General features: G+C 41.2%; 1 pseudogene; it reads right to left on the reverse strand.

The window, feature by feature from the left end:
• Positions 1–17,421: 17,421 nt before the first annotated feature.
• On the reverse strand, positions 17,422–17,751 carry LOC132007500 (large ribosomal subunit protein eL42-like; annotated as a pseudogene).
• Between the last annotated feature and the right edge of the window lie 288 nt (positions 17,752–18,039).

Genomic DNA, 18,039 nt, shown 5'->3' on the forward strand with positions numbered 1-18,039 from the left:
AGAGAGAGAGAGGGAAGCAGGCTCCCTGCAGAACAGAGAGCCCGATGCGGGACTCGATCCCAGGACCCTGAGATCATGACCTGAGCCGAAGGCAGCGGCTTAACCCACTGAGCCACCCAGGCGCCCTACAGATCAGTTCTTGAATGAGTTCTATTACATGCACTGTTCTGTATTCATAAGACAGGCTACCATATGGGCAACCAAGAAGAAGACTTTGAGACAAAGATTCTATGCAGATAGTTCATTGGTGAGTTAGTCCCAAGAAATACCGATAGGGAGTAGGGAAGTGAGACAGAGAAAAGAAAGAAAAGAAGGCAGCCAATAAAGGGTGGGTTTTTTTTTTTTTTTTTAAGATTTTATTTATTTATTTATTTATTTGACACACAGAGAGAGAGAGAGAGAGATCGAGATCGAGATCACAAGTAGGCAGAGAGAGAGGAGGAAGCAGGCTCCCTGCCAAGCAGATCCCAGGACCCTGAGATCATGACCTGAGCTGAAGGCAGAGGCTTAACCCACTGAGCCACCCAGATGCCCCTAAAGGGTAGGTTATTAAGCCAGTTACTACTGTGGGAAGCAGGGGACAGTCTCACTGGAGGAACCCTGGGAAACAATGTAGAACACAAATCTCAGAGTCAACTCTCCTGAGAGGCAAGGGAGTTGGGGTATTTAATTCACCCACTCTAGTGAAGTCATTGGTAGAGCATTATTCCCAGGCAGATGTTAATTGCCCAGCACTTCTACCAGAGAAAGCTGCTCTGACAGCCAGAGCTCAGGCAGAGAATGGCACAGGCTGGTAGTTGGAAGTCAGGTTGGTATGCATGGAAATAGGAAGTGTGGGGTTGTGGGTGGGGTGCAGACAGAATCTGCTACTATTATGGCATGGAAGGTCTTCCGGCTTGTTAGTTACGCTATTTGACATCGTTTGGATTGTGTTGCGGCTTTCCTTGGCCTACCCACACCTGAAAAATTCTACCATCTCCTCTTTTCCTACTTCCATTCTGCATGACTTTTCCTCTTTGTCTTTCTGCTTCACTCTGTTCATCACTATTTGGCCTTGGTTTTGGCATTGGGGACCTCTAGACAGTTATTTCCTTTTTTGAGTCTCATTTCTTCCTAATATTTAAGGTAAGAATAATAATCTTTTTAGAGCTCTGTGTGTTGAGGAATGATTTAACATATAAAAAAACATGTCAGGGGCGCCTGGTTGGCTCAGTGGGTTAAAGCCTCTGCCTTCGGCTATGGTCATGATCTCAGGGTCCTGGGATGGAGCCCCACATCAGGCTCTCTACTCAGCGGGGAGCCTGCTTCCCCCTCTCTCTGTCTGCCTATCTGCCTGCTTGTGACCTCTCTCTCTGTTAAATAAATAAATAAAATCTTAAAAAAAAAAAACCAAACACACGTCATAATCTGATTCAGAAGGGCAAATTCTTTTTCTGTGGCCATACTTGTTTTCCCCTTGGCAAAGCCAAAATTTGGGGACCTTATCTTTCTGGTACCTTCAAGAGCAGACATATATAGATAATGACTGGGTTTGGCCTTTAAAAGAAAACTGTAGGGGCTCCTGGGTGGCTCAGTGGGTTAAAGCCTCTGCCTTCAGTTCAGGTCATGATCCCAGGGTCCTGGGATCGAGTCCCACATCTGGCTCTCTGCTCAGAAATCTTTAAAAGAAAACTATGTATTTTGTTATTTTTCTACTATTTTATCTGCGTTAATTTTATTGCATTTAAAATTTTGGTATTTAGTGGAATAATGCAAAGCATACTTCACTGATATCTAGGCTTATTGTATTCTGCAATAATATCTAAGCATATTACATATTATTATTACACATTAATAATAATATCTAAGCATATTACATATTATTTTGCCGTCTTTCATCATTTAGCTTATCCCACAAATAGTTGGGGTAGGAAATGGGTGAACTCAGCTTTATGAATCCACAGCCATGGCTCTGCCCTGAACTTAGGCCAATTTCAGAGCAATTTATTGATTCAGGAGACTGTGGTCTTTTATATTCCTGGCATTTTGTGTCTTGTGGTATCTATGTTGGCTGTTGACTTGATGGATGACTGCTTTTTGCTGTGAATTATTTAAGGCGTAAGGAGAGGGAGGGAAGGAAGGCAGGAGCTGGGAGTTGGGAGGAGGAGGGCAGGCGGCCATTGTCGGCTTCTGAGTGAGTGGTAATTACTACAAAGATACTTTCCTATGTATATTCATGCTGTACATGATTATAAGTCCTTTTGCAAACATTAAGAAAATTAATCCTCATAGCTATTGTAAAGAATGAGCAGGAAAATAAAGGATCTATCAATAACAGGTTTGCACTAATCCTTTGGAGGAGGCAATTGTGAAGAAAAGGAGACTTTGAGAAAAATAGGATGCAAGTATCCAGGCAATGAAATCACACCTTTGGTTTGCTTACAGAAAAAATAATGTGCCTACCAGGGTTTATATGAAGGTTTTCATTGCTTTATACGCTAGTGCAGGGAAGGGTGGCAGTACTGAAATTTGAATCAGTTGTGGCCCTGGCAGTTCTGAGATGACTCATTTTGAGAAAGGCCTTTGATTACCATGAGCCCTGATTTCCTTATCTGCAAAAAGGAGATAAAAATACTCGGGTGATATACCACCACATGGGGTATTTGTAAGAATTTAACAAAATGCATGTAAAAGCACTATGCAAGTTGTAAAGAACTGTATGGGGTGCTACCTGCTGATATTTCCCTGATAATGAACACAGGATTCTGTAGAATCAGGACAGTATAAAGCATAAAACCAAGAGTTGACTTCTTAAAAACATATTAGAGATCCAAAGTTTACTTATTTGGAAGTTTAAGATTTGTCTGGTAGAAAGTTTTTGATTATTTGTTTGTTTTTAGAAGTAAAATAACAACACTGGTTTCTTTGCTCCATGCCTTTATGGAAAGTGGAGAAGTAATATTAAGATAGCATTTTGGAGGCACATTTTTCCAGATATTTTAGATAAAGTAATGCTTATGTAATATAGAATTGTTAAGGATTTTCCCAGTAATGGCAGGAACCTCTACTGTGTTGGGTTGCTGGGTTTTGAAAGACCCAAGTTCAAGTCCATATTTAGCTACACAATAGTTGTGTGATCCAGGACAAACTATTTATTCTGGTTTTGTTGTGTGTGTGGTTTTTTTGTTTTTTGTTTTTTTAAATTTATAAGATAAGACTATAAGTTCTTCTAGGGATCATTGAGAGGATTGAATGAGACACTGGAAGCAAATTCTCTGCAAATTATAAACAACTCCATAAATATAAGGTGATGTAATTATTATCATTACTTATGTTCAAAGAAATGAAACCAGCAAGCAAATATTTAATAATACAAGTTGAAGAGAATCAAGCCAGAAATTAATGAGGTATAGTCAGTATAGAGACACAGATTGCTTTCTGATGATTTCTTTCCATATGGTTTTGGTAGGGGATGCTTACTGGTGATAAATGGGAGACTATGCAAATCTGATGCGTGTGCACAGTTCCTTTCAAGATTCATAACATGTCTTGCTGGCAAGCTATGAACTTCTAAGAGTTTAATTTGAACCTGTTCAGTCTATTGCTTATTTGAGATTTAGTGGATTGTTAATAAGTTTGATTTAGTCTGCAGCAACTCCATAAGAAAGCTATAGGGATAACTGAGAGGGTGGTGTAGAAGTTATAACTCTGCAGAAAGGCCAGGGCTGGGTGGCTGTCCAGGCCAGGTCTCCACAGGATACCCCTAATGGGGTGAATTTGCTGCAGCCCATGTTCTGGATGTCTGCGCTGTAGCATATGGAGTCCAGGTTTGTTAACTTTTGGAGTAAATCTTTCTTTTTGAAGTAGATGCACATGATCTCTACTCATCATCCAAAGTCCAAGATCTAAATACCAATTAATTTTCAATGAGAAATACAGTTCCCAAGAAGGCCCAAGTTTTCTAGTTAACATGTGAGAAGGCAAATTACAGTCAGAAAATTTCTTGGTGAACTTAGTATCTAAACAGGTATCACTGATCATCTGATTAGAATGTGGAAGCATTTATCAGTCCAACTTCCCCAGTGGAAGCAACAAAATTCTCTGTTGATTCATCTAAGCAGAAAAGGAATTCATTGAAAGTTCTTGAGTAGCTCACAGAAATGATGAGCAGCTAGAGAACCAGGCTCAGAAGACAGTAGGAACCAAGAGAGGCTATGAATAGAGAATGGGATACCATTCTCTACTTGGGGTACCATTGCTGCCCCATCTCTGAGCTGGTAACGTTGCCAACACCTATGGATTCCCACTGCTGATCCTATTGCAGGCCTTTTGCAAACGTTCACACCACCATGTATAGTCTCTCAATTGTCTCTGCATCTTTGTTTCTCTCCTTCAAAATTCAAAGGCCCAGGTAGGAGCATCTGGTTGCTGAATTTAGGTCATGTGCGTCTACACAACTAGCAGGGTGCTAGGAGGGGAAGTACAAGGTCCCAGACTGTTTCTCCAAGCGTAGTCTGCAGACTGGTGGCAGGCTCTGGACTAATCGTTTTTATTTTGTGATGAGGCAAAGAACTTGTGTTATAATGTAAACCAACTTAGTTCTTTCTCTATTGAGAAAACTTGGCTATGGAAAAAGTATCAGCTTAATTAAACAGTGTACTACCAAACAGAGCAGCACCTCCCTAGACTTCGTGATGGGAGGCTAGAGCCTGTCATCAGAGGGCTACCCAGAAAAGGAAGGGTGTTTTGGAAGCTGTGTAGTCAGAAAACAACAAATGTACAGTGCAAATGAGATCAGGACTCATTAGGACTACTCCACCACAGAAACATACCTACCATTGGGAATGTGTGACTTATGTGGATCTGGACATACTCTTACTTGGCTGGTGCTTCGTTGGGCTTGATGAAATTGATTCTGTTGCTGCTACTTTTTTTCTTACAGGGTGGGTATCTAACTACCCTCTTGGGAATTTTTTTTTTAAATTTTATTTATTAGAAAGAGGGAAAGTGAGCACAAGCAGGAGGAGTGGTAGGCAGAGGGAGAAGCAGGCGCCCACTGAGCAACAAGCCCTATGCAGGACTCAATCCCAGGACCCTGGGATCATGATCTGAGTGAAAGGCAGATGTTTAACTGACTGGGCCACTCAGGCATCCCTTGGGAATGTTATAGACATATTTTGTGGTCTAAGAGCAGTTCTGTACTACTAAGATGAACTATGTTTTGCTATTATAGATCAATCTGAGCTGCCTACCATGTTCCCCACCTAATGAGAGATTATTTCTGTATCTCTTCAAATGTTATATGGTGGGTAGTTTAAAAGAATTGAAACTTACTGGTATGATTACTTGGAATAGAACGGTTAATATTCTGCATCTGTTAACGTACTCATGCCATAATTATTCATTTTTCCTATGAGGAAAAGAACTGGAAATCTGTTAACTTTAGTCATGTTAGTGCAGCCTCCTTCTAAAGAGATTTGCATTGGTGGAGGAAAAATTATTTTTCCTGAGGCTAGCCCAAGACAAGTATGTTTTAGGCATTTATTGGGTCAGTTAAAAACTGATCTTTTTTAGTTTCTACATCCCATAACTCCAGATTCAATGGACTTGACTTTACCAAGTTGATCTGTTTTAGTATTATGAAAATGAAAGTGTAGTACGTGGCAGTAGGGGTGAAAGGTAAAGTCAAGGCGAGTGGGGCAGAGGAGGGGAGAAACAGCGCACGAGAGGAGGAGAGCAGAGCATGTACCATCACCACGGCCTGAAGATGGAAAGGGGGCCGGTAGGTCTCCATCTTGACAAGGTACAAAAATTCTCCGAGGTTTCACATTTATGGGACAAAGATCAGTGTATCAGCAAGCATTTCAATGAATATTATGCAACATGGAGGGTAGAGATTGGAGATATTAAAATATAAACACATGCAAAATTATAGCATATTCTATATGGTAAATGTTTGAGGCTGAGTAGAAGCAGGCAGTACTGAGGACTCTGAGAGGTTAATAAAGTTAATAAAGTTACCTTGGAGGAGTTGGACCTTGGTTAGACATGGCAGGATGGGATGGTAATGTCAAGAACTTCAGTGTTTTACCCTTACCTTGCTACCGTTTCGTGGACGCTGCCGGAAGACCTGAGGTCAGAGAGAGCGGGCTTTATTGCTCACAGCACAGCAAGCAGAATGAGCTAGAAATTTTTTTCTTATTTTAAAAGAGAAATTTATAGAAGGAATAACAGCGGAAAATAAAGAGATCAGGGTGTACAACTTGTTCCTGACCCAGTAGAAAGTATGAACCCATATTGGGTTTTACCAGAGTAGATGTAGCTCAGGCATTAGGGCTGGCTAAGCACAATTATCTCTAAGATGAGGGCTGGCTTCTGGCTCATTCCCTATTTCTCCTTCATGGCTCACTCCTGCTAGCCTTGGTATCTGATTTCTGGAGAGAACCCTAATTCTTCCTCTAAATGAAACATAGTGAATGAGGGGTTGTTATCCAAGAGTCTTCTCTTTCAGGGTCACGTTGTCCAGTACTGTAGCTAGGAGTTCCACGTGCCTATTGAGCACTTGAGCTGCGGCTAATCCATATTGAGATGCGCTGTAAATGCAAAATACACACTAGATTTCAAAGATTTAATTTAAAAAGAAATGATCTAATTAATAATTTTAGGGGCACCTGTTTGGTGCAGCCGTTAAGCATCTGCCTTCGGCTCAGGTCATAATCCCAGGGTTCTGGGATCGAGCCCCGCGTCGGGCTCCTTGCTTGGCGGGAAGCCTGCTTCTCCTTCTCCCACTCCCCCTGTTGGTGTTCTCTCTCTCTCTCTCTCCCTGTCAAATAAATAAATAAAATCTTAAATATATGTGGGTACAAGAATTTTTTTTTCCACTTTGATTGAAAATACAAGGAATTTTCAACTCTATGTGTGGTTAGTATTTGTGGCATACATTATATTTCTGTTGGGCAGTGCTGCTCAGGTACATCTGAGAAAGAGGGGAGGCTCTCTTGGTTCCTCCTTGTTATCCTGCAAGTGTTGTGTGACTTCATGTGCCATCATGGACCACAGCTGGGCATGGCCTGGCTGCTGATCTGCATTAAACTGCGGTTGTCCTTGATGTGCTCCCACTGCTGCCTCAAACCAGAGTGTTCTTAGACCCGGGCGGTGCTTGGTGGGAGGGTGTTGGGATATGGTCAGGACTCACTTTTCCTTGTGACCCTGTCCTCCCACTTCCCTTCATAGCACTCCCCCACAAAGATTTGTAGGTGAATTAGGCTTTCCTAAAGGGTCAAAGAACACTAAAGGAAATTGTAACCTAGGAAGGAAGGATTTTTATACCATGTATTGATTATGCCTTATTTCGCATGGCCTATGGAAAATGCAGTCAAAGATTTAAGTGCATTCTGGCTTTCTGAAAATCCCACCAAAACAACCTATGATAAGACAAAACTGAGTTTATCCTTTTTTTTTTTTTTTTAAAGATTTATTTATTTATTTGAGAGAGAATGAGAGAGAGAGAGCATGAGAAGGGGAGAGGGTCAGAGGGAGAGGAAGACTCCCTGATGAGCAGGGAGCCCGATGTGGGACTTGATTCCAGGACTCCAGGATCATGACCTGAGCTGTAGACAGTCGCTTAACCAACTCAGCCACCCAGGTGCCCAAAACTGAGTTTATTCTTACTGTGGTAAGGGGGAGCATACCTTGACAGAGTCTTGGTAGCTTCCTTAGGGGGAAGGCCTGAACTGGTATATTTGTGAGGTTTTAGAGGCCAGATTAAAATGGGCCTTTCAGGGGTACCTGGGTGGCTCAGTCAGTTAAGCATCTGCCTTTGGCTCAGGTCGTGATCCCAGGGTCCTGGGGTTGAGCCCTGCATGGGGCTCCCTGCTCAGTAGGGAGCCTGCTTCTCCCTCTCTCCTGCCACTCCCCCTGCTTGTGCTGTCTCTCCCATGTGCATGCTCTCTCTCTCTAATGAATAAATAAAAATCTTTTAAGAAAATGGGCCTTTCGTGCAGAGGCTTGATTAACACTGAGTAATGATTGAGATACAGTAAGTTAGGATTGGTGGACACAGCAAGGTGTGGATTTCGAGGTGAATGTTTTAAAGAGTCATGGGGAGTAAAGTTGTCAATGCTGTCTGTCGAAGAGTTGAACAGTTTTATTTTTTATTTAAATGATTTTCTTGGTAAAGATTTCTGGAACAAAGAATAAACTTACCTGTGACTTATCCTTTTAAACAAGGATATTTTGGAAGAGTAAAGTCATTTTCTAAAAAAATTATTTATTTATTTAAGATTTTATTTATTTATTTGACAGACAGATCACAAGTAGGCAGAGAGGCGGGCAGAGAGAGGAGGAAGCAGGCTCCCCGCTGAGCAGAGAGCCCAATGCGGGGCTCCATCCCAGGACCCTGGGATCATGACCTGAGCCAAAGGCAGAGACTTTAACCCACTGAGCCACCCAGGCACCCCAAGAGTAAAGTCATGTTGATGAAGACAGTGGACTAGTAAAAGTGGTCTTAGTGAAACCAGCTGAATAGGAAATGTAGATAGTAGGCTGTGTGGGGGTGGGTGGGGTGGTTCTTTACCCTCGGTAGGACATGTCCCCCGTTTGAGTTACTCAGTCTGCAAGACTCCAGAAAGGAAGTGTTGGGTGTTCTGCATCTACTGAATAGTAAGGTACACATTGGCTCACCACATGCATATGTACAGATATGGCCTGTCTTAGTTGGGTTTCCCCAAGAACAGACTTCAAGGCAAGGATTTGGGTGGAGATGTTTTATTTGGGAAGTGATTCCAGGAAGAGACAGGGAAAGTGGAGTCAGTCAAGAAGTGTGTGAATGAGTGGGATACCACTGTGGATGTCAGAGGTTCAGACCCTTTTGGGACCTTCTGAGAGATTATGGAACAGTTCCCTGAGGAGTAGGATGTTATGGTCTTAATCTACCACTCCCATCCTAGCACGTCCAGGATGTGTAGGCAGACACATTTCTTTAGTGGCCATGGAACACTCTGGTGGAATCCCCTAGACTATAAGGTAATTCTCTGCAGGTGACCTCTGGGAATATCTGAGGGATATAGCAGAGTACCTTCAGCATCTGCTACATTGCCCAATAAGGTGTTAGACCCTAGCAGGTGCTTAATAAATGTTCATTGAATGAATGAATAAACATACATGATTTAAGAATAAGCCTTAGTTCTCAGACTATAGTCAAAACTTGATGAGTAGGAAGAAATTTTTCCTTATCTGCCCCATAATTGTGAGGCATAATTGTACTAGAGTTATTACCTCAAATGATTATGCATCCATCTCTTTTGCCCTCTTTTCTTTCCTTAGGCCTGTCAAGAATGAGTAAAGTGTGGATCACAGATTCCCTTAGTGACAACTATTTTAGCTTCATGAAGATTAGAAATTAACTTACAGGGCGCCTGGGTGGCTCAGTGGGTTGAGCCACTACCTTTGTTCGGCTCAGGTCATGATCTCAGGGTCCTGGGATTGAGTCCCACATGGGGCTCTCTGCTCAGCAGGGGGCCTGCTTCCCTTCCTCTCTCTCTGCCTGCTTCTCTGCCTACTTGTGATCTCTGTCTGTCAAATAAATAAATAAAATCTAAAAAAAAAAAAATTAACTTACAAAGGAACAACAATTTTCTTAGATGGGAAATACACCCCCCTCCCATCCCTGCCAGTGGGGTTTGGGGAATTGGGAGATGAGCTAATGTGTGTTCTTCAATGACAGAGTTGTTTGTTTGAACATCTTTTCTCCCTGGTTTTGATGTATTTTTACTGAGATTCTCTGAAAACGATGGGATTTTGAGTCTTCAAATCTCATGAGTAGAAGCCCGATCTGCTGAATGTGAAGGCCTTGGTGAAAGTCAGTGCCAACATCATGAAGAGAGATGATCCAGGAAGACAAGAACTAAATGTATGTGAGGAGGCTCCTCTAACAATAGATAAAACTACAAGATATGTATCAACCTAGAAAAGGAATTATTTAGCAAAAATTTATTGAGTGTTAACCATATATTATTGGGAATTTTGCTAATATTATATACCCAACTATGATACAGTAAAATTGTATTAATATGAGACTATGAATTATTAGGTCATTAATTAAGTTATTTACTATCTGTCATCTTCTCGGACTAATTTGGGGGAAACCAAGTTTCACTATATTACGTGTGAAGTAGAAGTGTTAAAGATACTTTTCTAAAAAATGTTAAAATCAGGACTTGTAACAGATATAAAATGAACACATATAAAATCTATTATTTATCTCATTAATTACTAGGGGAACCAGTAAGATGTTTCAACTAGTTCAAAGGAGAATTCAAAGAATGCACATATAAAAACAATCAGAAATGCTTCTGTTGTGGAGGGAAATTTTTCCTTTACCCTTCAAGATTCTTCTAGCTGGTCTGAGAATTAAATTGACAAAAGTTTAAAAGGAGAAAAAACAAATTTAATTCATATGTACAGAGGTCTCATAGGACCCAAGAAGTATTATAAAATGAAATTCAACTTTGTAAGTTTGAAGGTTTAATTGGCTTTATTAAGCAATTCATGAATTGGGCAATATCCCATCTAGCAAGTAGAGAGATACTCAGATGAGTTGTGTAAAATAGAAGGTTTCTATAGGAAGGAGGGTTGCGAAAGTAAAGAAAGAATTGTTTCAGGCCAGGACATCTTTTTTTTTTTTTTAAAGATTTTATTTACTTACCTGGCAAAGAGAGACATAGCAAGAGAGGGAACACAAGCAGGGGCAGTGGGAGAGGGAGAAGCAGGCTTCCCGGCCAAGGAGGGAGCTTGACATGGGGCTGGATCTCAGGACCCTGGGATCATGACCTGAGTCAAAGGCAGACACCCAGTAACTGAGCCACCCAGATGCCCCAGGACATCATCTTTTTGGTGGGAAGGGAACCAGCAGGGTTTTTATCATGCAAATTATCTTACTAGTGCTTATCAGATTTCACATTGACTGTTAAAAGGTCACATTCCTAGGAGAGGTAATGGCCTAGGAAACTGTAATGAACTTGGTTTGTTGTTGTGGAGGGTAAATGACTCCAGTTTGGTCTTGTTTTTCTTCTTTCTTTCTTTCTTTTTTTTTTTTTTTAAGATTTTATGTATTTATTTGAGAGAGAGAGAGTGCACAAGAGAGGGTAGTAGGGCCAGAGGGAGAAGCGGACTCCCCACTGAGCAGTGAGCCTGATGGCAGACTGGGTCCTGGAGCTCCAGGATCATGACCTGAGCCAAAGGCAGTCGCTTAGCCAACTGAGCCACCCAGGCGCAATTGTTTTCCTTTTTAGCAGAAGTGACCAACAGACGTTAGATATAGAGATCTGTAGGACTTGGTAGGACAAAACAAACTTATGCTTGGGAGCTTCAATTAATAAGGCCGGGGTAGTAAATCAGTTAAAGTAACAAGGTTTTTTGTTTTTTTTTTATTATTTTTTTTTTATAATTTTTTTTTTTTAAGATTTTATTTATTTATTTGACAGACAGAGATCACAACTAGGCAGAGAGTCAGGCAGAGAGAGAGGAGGAAGTGGGCTCCCTGCAGAGCAGAGAGCCTGATGTGGGGCTCGATCCCAGGACCCTGGGATCATGACCTGAGCCGAAGGCAGAGGCTTAACCCACTGAGCCACCCAGGTGCCCCGTAACAAGGTTTTTTTAATCTAAGCTTCTTTGGCTCTGACTTCCCCTCTCTGATGATAAGGATGTCTCACTGCTTCCTGGTACAGGAAGAGTACCTTTCACATGGGACATTATTTCCTGCTTTCTGGAGGGCCAAGAGGGTCAGAATGTTCTTGCACTGACTCTTTCTTACATAACTTTAACTCAGAATAATCAGTATTCTACTGTGTCATATCTTGGGGCAGCCTGCCTTAGGCCCAAGCACTTCTAGAATTCAGAAGTAGATGCAAAACTGGTCAATATCTACCGACAGTAATCCATTTCATCCACTAAACTATTCATTTGCATTTTGATGAATGTGAATCATTTACATCATTATCATTTTTGTACAGTTTACAGAGTTGTAAAATAACTCAAACACTCTGAAAGGCATAAGCTCCCAGGGAATTAGATAACCTGAAAGGGTGCACCAGATGGAACACCCAGAAAATAATTTTGTTTGGTTCATTTCATAGTTTTTCACAAATTTATCTGACAGAAGTAAAGAAATATTCTCTGAGCAGTCTATTAGGAAGCAGAATATAGATTGCAGACTGACCAGGTCTTCTGAATCAAAGGAAAAATGGTTTCTTGTGGCAACACTGCTTGCTACCCAGGAGATAGCTGATGAGTCATTTGGGATTGCATCTTTTAAGTACAAGAATACTGGTCTTTATTGGGGAAAGAACAATTAAAGAGAAATTTGATGAAATTTGCCTTGGGGAGAGGAATAGGAGTAATTTAGCTGGTATTTCAGTTACAAATTGTTCAGCTGCAGATCAAAACTATTGAAGGGGAAAAAAGGAAGTTCATAAAACTTTCTTAATTCACACTCCCTAATTCAGATTTCATAATGAATTTTGACATAAACTGTCATGATTACTTTTCTTTTCTGTTTTTTTAACAACTGTATTGAGATATAATTCACATACCATGGAATTCACCTATTTAAAATGTATAGTTTTTTTTGTTGTTATATTCACAAGATGTGCAACCATAATCATAATCTAATTTTCATTCCCCCTAAAAGAAACTTGGGACCTATTAATAGTTACTTCCCACTCCCACCCTTCTCTTTCCCCCAAGCCCTAAGAAATCACTAATCTGCTTTCTGTCTGTATGGATTTGCCTGTTCTGGACATTTCATATCAATGGAATCATTTAGTATGTGTTTTGTGACTGAATTCTTTCACTTACCACTTGGCATACTGTTTTCAAGTTTTACCCATTAATGGCTTATTCTTTTTATTGCCAAATAATACTCCATTTTACAGAAGTGATGTTGTGATTGATAATAGATATGGTTTTGTTAGGTCCGTGATCAAAGGAGCGAGACTGATACAAAGCGAAGGTCAAGCAGAGCTTTATTTTGCGCCAGTATCAAAAAAATCAAACCAACCGGACGGGGCCAGGGGCCATTTCCGGCAGAGAGAGCGACCCCTCCCAGCCTCACAGACTAACTTTTATAAAGCAAAGGCCATGTGGTTGAGCCTGCCCACACACAGGTGGCCAATGAGATTGTAACACACAGAGAAAGTTGCATAGTCATGCTAGGTCACACACGGGTGGCCAATTGAATTACAATTCACCCTATAGTAGCTATTTGAACTAGCCTATCACTCTGGTCAGAATTGGTGCCCAAAAGTCAGGGTCCACATTCTTTCATGGTTAGGGAGGTGCTTTACTGATTGGATGTCTCTACCTCGCTTGACTCATCCTTGCATTCTGGGATCTGTTATCTCCCCCTGACCTGACACTTCCTGGTATATGGGCTCTGTTATCAGGGGCTGGTCGGCCATATTTTACTGGTCTCCTAGACTTGTTTCTAAGTAAGTTCCTCTGGGGGGGGGGGGGGGTTGGGCAGGGTCAATCTAAGTTTACTGCATAAAGAACAAAATGGCTAACTGAGATGGAGTCACTCTGGCTAAGTAGGCCCTTACAGTTTTTGCCCCCCCACCCCCTTTCTGGCACAGAGCTACTGAAAACCCTGGAATTTCCTGGGCTGCCTGGTTGGCTCAGTCCGTTAAGCATCCAGCTCTTGGTTTCAGCCCTGGTCACGATCTCATAGATAGTGAGATCAAGCCCCACATCAGCCTCTGGGGAATCTGCTTGGAGATTCTCTCTTTGCCCCTTCCCTTACTAGCATGTGTGTGAGCACATGTGTGCAAGCGCTCTCTCTCTCTCTAAAATAAATAAATCTTTTTTAAAAACCTTGGAATTTCCTAAGTGAGGACTATGATAAAGGTGGCTGTCCTTTGTTATGTTAATGAGGCCAGTTTTGGAAAACACCTGAGGATGGGGGCTGGTTGCCAGGGAAGCCAGCCAGGTGATTGGAGGGTTGGAACTTTCAGTCCCAACCACTGACCTTTGGGGAGAGGGAGGGGCTAGAAGTTGAATCAGTTGCCATTGGCCAGTTCTGTAATCAATCATGCCTCCATAAAAATCATGAAAGGATGGGCAGGGTTCAGAGAGCTTCTGGGTTGGTGAAAAAGTTGAGGTGCTGGGAGAGTGATTAGTTAGTTTGTAGAGAGCATGGAAGCTCTGTACCCTTTCTCCATGCCTTGCCCTGTGTATCTCTTCCATCTGGCTGTTCCTGAGCTAAATCCTTTTTTATTTTTTAAGATTTTATTTATTTATTTGAGATAAAGATAAATAGTGAGAAAAGAGAGCACAAGCAGGGGGCAGAGGGAGAGGGAGAAGCAGATTCCCACTGAGCAGGGAGTCCAATGGGAGGCTGGATCCCAGGACCCTCAAGATCATGACCTGAGCCAAAGGCAGACATTTAACTGACTGTACCACTCAGATGCCCTGAGTTATATCCTTTTATAATAAACTGGCTATTTAGTAAAAAAAAAAAAAAAAAACAAAAAACAGAAAAACAAAGAAAAAAGGAAAAAAAATGTTTTGCTGTGTTCTGTGAGCTACTCTAGCAAATTAATTAAACCTCTTTCAGTTAATTTCTGAGGAAGTTATGGGAACCTTTAATTTATAGCCAGTTGGTCAGATGTACCTGGAACAACCTGAACTGGGCATCCTGAGTTGGAAGGGATTGTTAGAGACTCCAGTCTGTAGCCAGTCAGAAGCATAGATAACGACCTGGGGTTGCAAATGCTGTTTGAAGTGGGGTGAGGGAGCGGGACTGAACCCTTAACCTGTGGAATCTGAAGCTGTCTTGGGGTGGGTAGTGTTACAATTGAGTTGAACCCCAGTAGAGTGTCTGAGAATTGCATAGTGTTCTGTGGGAACCAGTCCCCCCCACCAACAGACATACTGGAATTGGGCCCAAGAGCACTAAAAAAGTGAATGTACCAAATCTTGAACCATTTGTCAGTCGATAGATATTTAGGTTGTTTCCACTTTTTGGTTTATTTTGATATGGGGCTGCTATGAACATTTGTGTACAGGTGGGGTTTTGTTTTTTTTTTTTTAAGATTTTGTTTATTTGAGAGAGAGCGAAAGAGAGCACACACATAAGTGGAGGAAAGGCAGAGGGAGAAGGAGAAGCAGACCCCCACTGAGCAGGAAGCCTGACTCGGGGCTTGATCCCAGGATCCCGAAATCATGACCTGAGCCAAAGGCAGATGCTTAGCCAACTGAGTCACCCAGGTGCCCCAAGTGTTTATTTTTATTTTGTAAACTTTTAAAAAAATATTTTTATTTATTTGAAAGAGAGAGAGAGCATGAAAGCGGGGAGGGTCAGAGGGAGAAGCAGACTCCCTGCCGAGTAGGGTGCCTGCTGTGGGACTTGATTCTGGGACTCCAGGATCATGACCCGAGCCAATGGCAGTCACCCAACCAACTGAGCCACCCGGGCGCCCCCCACCAGGTTTTTTTTTTTTTTTTTTTTTTTAAAGTACTTACTTACTTGAGAGAGAGAGTGGGGAGTGGGGTGTGGAGGGGCAGAGGGAGTGGGAAAATCTCAAGCAGACACCCCATTAAGCATGGAGACTGGCTCTGGGCTTGATTATAGGACCCTGAGATCATGACCTGAGCCAAAATCAAGAGTCAGACACTCAACTGACTGACCCATTGAGGTGCCCCTGTGTGCAAGTTGTTGTTGTTGGTTTAAAAGATTTTATTTATTTATTTGAGAGAGTGAGAGAACCAGTACTGGTTGGGGGAGAGGCAGACAGAGAAGGAGAAGCAGGTTCCCTGCTGAATGACCTGAGCCACCCAGCTGTCCCTGTGTGCAAGTTTTTATGTGGACTTATGTTTGCATTTCTCTTGGGTATATACCTAGGAGTCAAATTGCTGGATCATATGGCAACACAATTTTTAGATTTTTGAAGAATCCCTCAACTGTTTTTCAAAGCAGCTGTACCATTTTAAATTCACACCAGCAGTGTATGAGGGTTTCAGTTTTTCCACATCCTCTACAACCTTTGTTATTGTCTTTTTTTTTTTTTTTAAGATTTTATTTATTTATTTGACAGACAGAGATCACAAGTAGGCAGAGAGGTAGGCAGAGAGAGAGAGGAGGAAGCAGGCTCCCCACTGAGCAGAGAGCCCAATGCGGGGCTCAATCCCAGGACCCTGGGATCATGACCTGAGCTGATGGCAGCCACTTAACCAACTGAGCCACCCAGGCACCCCAGTCTGTGATCCATTTTAAGTTAATTTTTCTGTATAGTGTGAGGTAGGGGTCCTACCTCACTCTTTTGCATGTTTCCCTCTCCAGGTGTGGAGAGCGACTGTCTTTCCTCCACTTGCTATTCTTTTCAAGAATCAATTGACTATAAGTGTAAGGGCTTATTTCTTGACTTGAAATTCTATTCCATTATTATTTAAAAAAAATTGTTTGTGTATCTATCTATCTATCTATCTATCTATCTATATATATATCTCCATATGCCAGTTCTACAGTTCTCTCTCTCTCTTTTTTTCTTTTTATTAACATATAGTGTATTATTAGCCCCAGGGGTACAGGTCTGTGAATCACCAGGTTACAGTTCTCTCTTGATTACTGTAACTTTGTAATAAATTTAGAAATTGGGAAATGTGGGTTTTCCAGCTTTATTCTTCTTTTCCAGATTTTTTTTGGCTATTATGGTTTTCATTTTTGTTTTTTTGCATTTCTGTATGAATTTTAAGATCAGTTTGTTAATTTCTGGAGAAAAAAGGCAGTTGGATTTTGATAGAAAATGCATTACATTTAAAGATCTAAAGAATACTTTTAGAATTTAATGAAAAGATTTGCTAAACTGAATTGTTATTTTCTGATATTTGAACTTTATCCATTCTCATGTAAATCTGTTACTGTGTTCATTTTATTTCATTAAGTAGAGTGGATCTGTTAAGACCTTTGCTGATAGCACATTGGCATTGATTTATTTATAATGCTCATTTCACAGATGTGTTAAATTTTCCCTCCCTAGTTAGTTCAGTTTACAATCGCACAGTTTTATAGGCTATGTATATGGAAAGGCGAAAGATGGGGAGAGGGTGATAAGATTTATTATAAAAGTAGTGTAACACAGCCTGGTAATGAAAGGACCTGTCTTTTGACTGTGTTTTTCTGTTCCAAAGTATGGTATTTCGTGTTCTAATGTGTTTCATCAAGCACAAGATGTTAAATAGATCAGTAGTTTTTGTTGAGTTTTCCCCATAACTATGTAAACAGATGTAATGAATTTTAATGCCAAAAATTATTTTCAGGGAGATTAAATTTCTTTTTTTATTCAAATGTTATGAGATTAGCAAGTGCTATTTTAATAAAGAGAATTTTTTTTTCATTTTGAACATAACTTCAAGATTTTATCGGCTTCATAAAACCAAATATGAAGCTTAGAACTGGATCACTTGGCCTTTTCTCTTTTTATCTCCTCCTGGTTCAAAATTCTTGTGTCTCTTAATAGCCAGTATTTTCTTAGATATGTGGTTGGACTCCACACATTCAAGCTTCAGCACAGTCCTCTTTGTAGTTTTAGGGTTTTTTTTTTTTTTCCAGAAAATCGGCTTAGTCTGCCTATCATAGACACTCTGCTTACTGTTATAATGCTTCTTTCCCTGGGCATACTGAGAATACTTGTCCTTCTTGTATTGTGTCACTTTGTGGGGTTGGTGGTTGCCACACTTCTTACAGAAAATCTAGCAGGTTTTAGGAACAATCACCATGTTTGCAAGAGCACTATCAGCAGGGAAGGCAATAATAAATATTTTGAATGAACTCATTATAATCACCCCAAACTCCAGAAAAGCAAATGTATTTGAATGAAAAACAGTTACTTTTAAGAATTTAGAGGCACCTGGGGTGCCTCAGTGGCTTAAAGCCTATGTCTTCAGCTCAGATCTTGATCTCAGGGTCCTGGGATTGAGCCCCGCATTGGGCTCCCTGTTCAGTGGGGAGCCTGCTTCCCCCTCCCCCTGCCTGCTCTCCGCCGCCTTGTGATCTCTGTCGAATAA

The sequence above is a fragment of the Mustela nigripes genome, chromosome X (genome assembly GCF_022355385.1).
Source record: "Mustela nigripes isolate SB6536 chromosome X, MUSNIG.SB6536, whole genome shotgun sequence".
NCBI lineage: Eukaryota > Metazoa > Chordata > Mammalia > Carnivora > Mustelidae > Mustela > Mustela nigripes.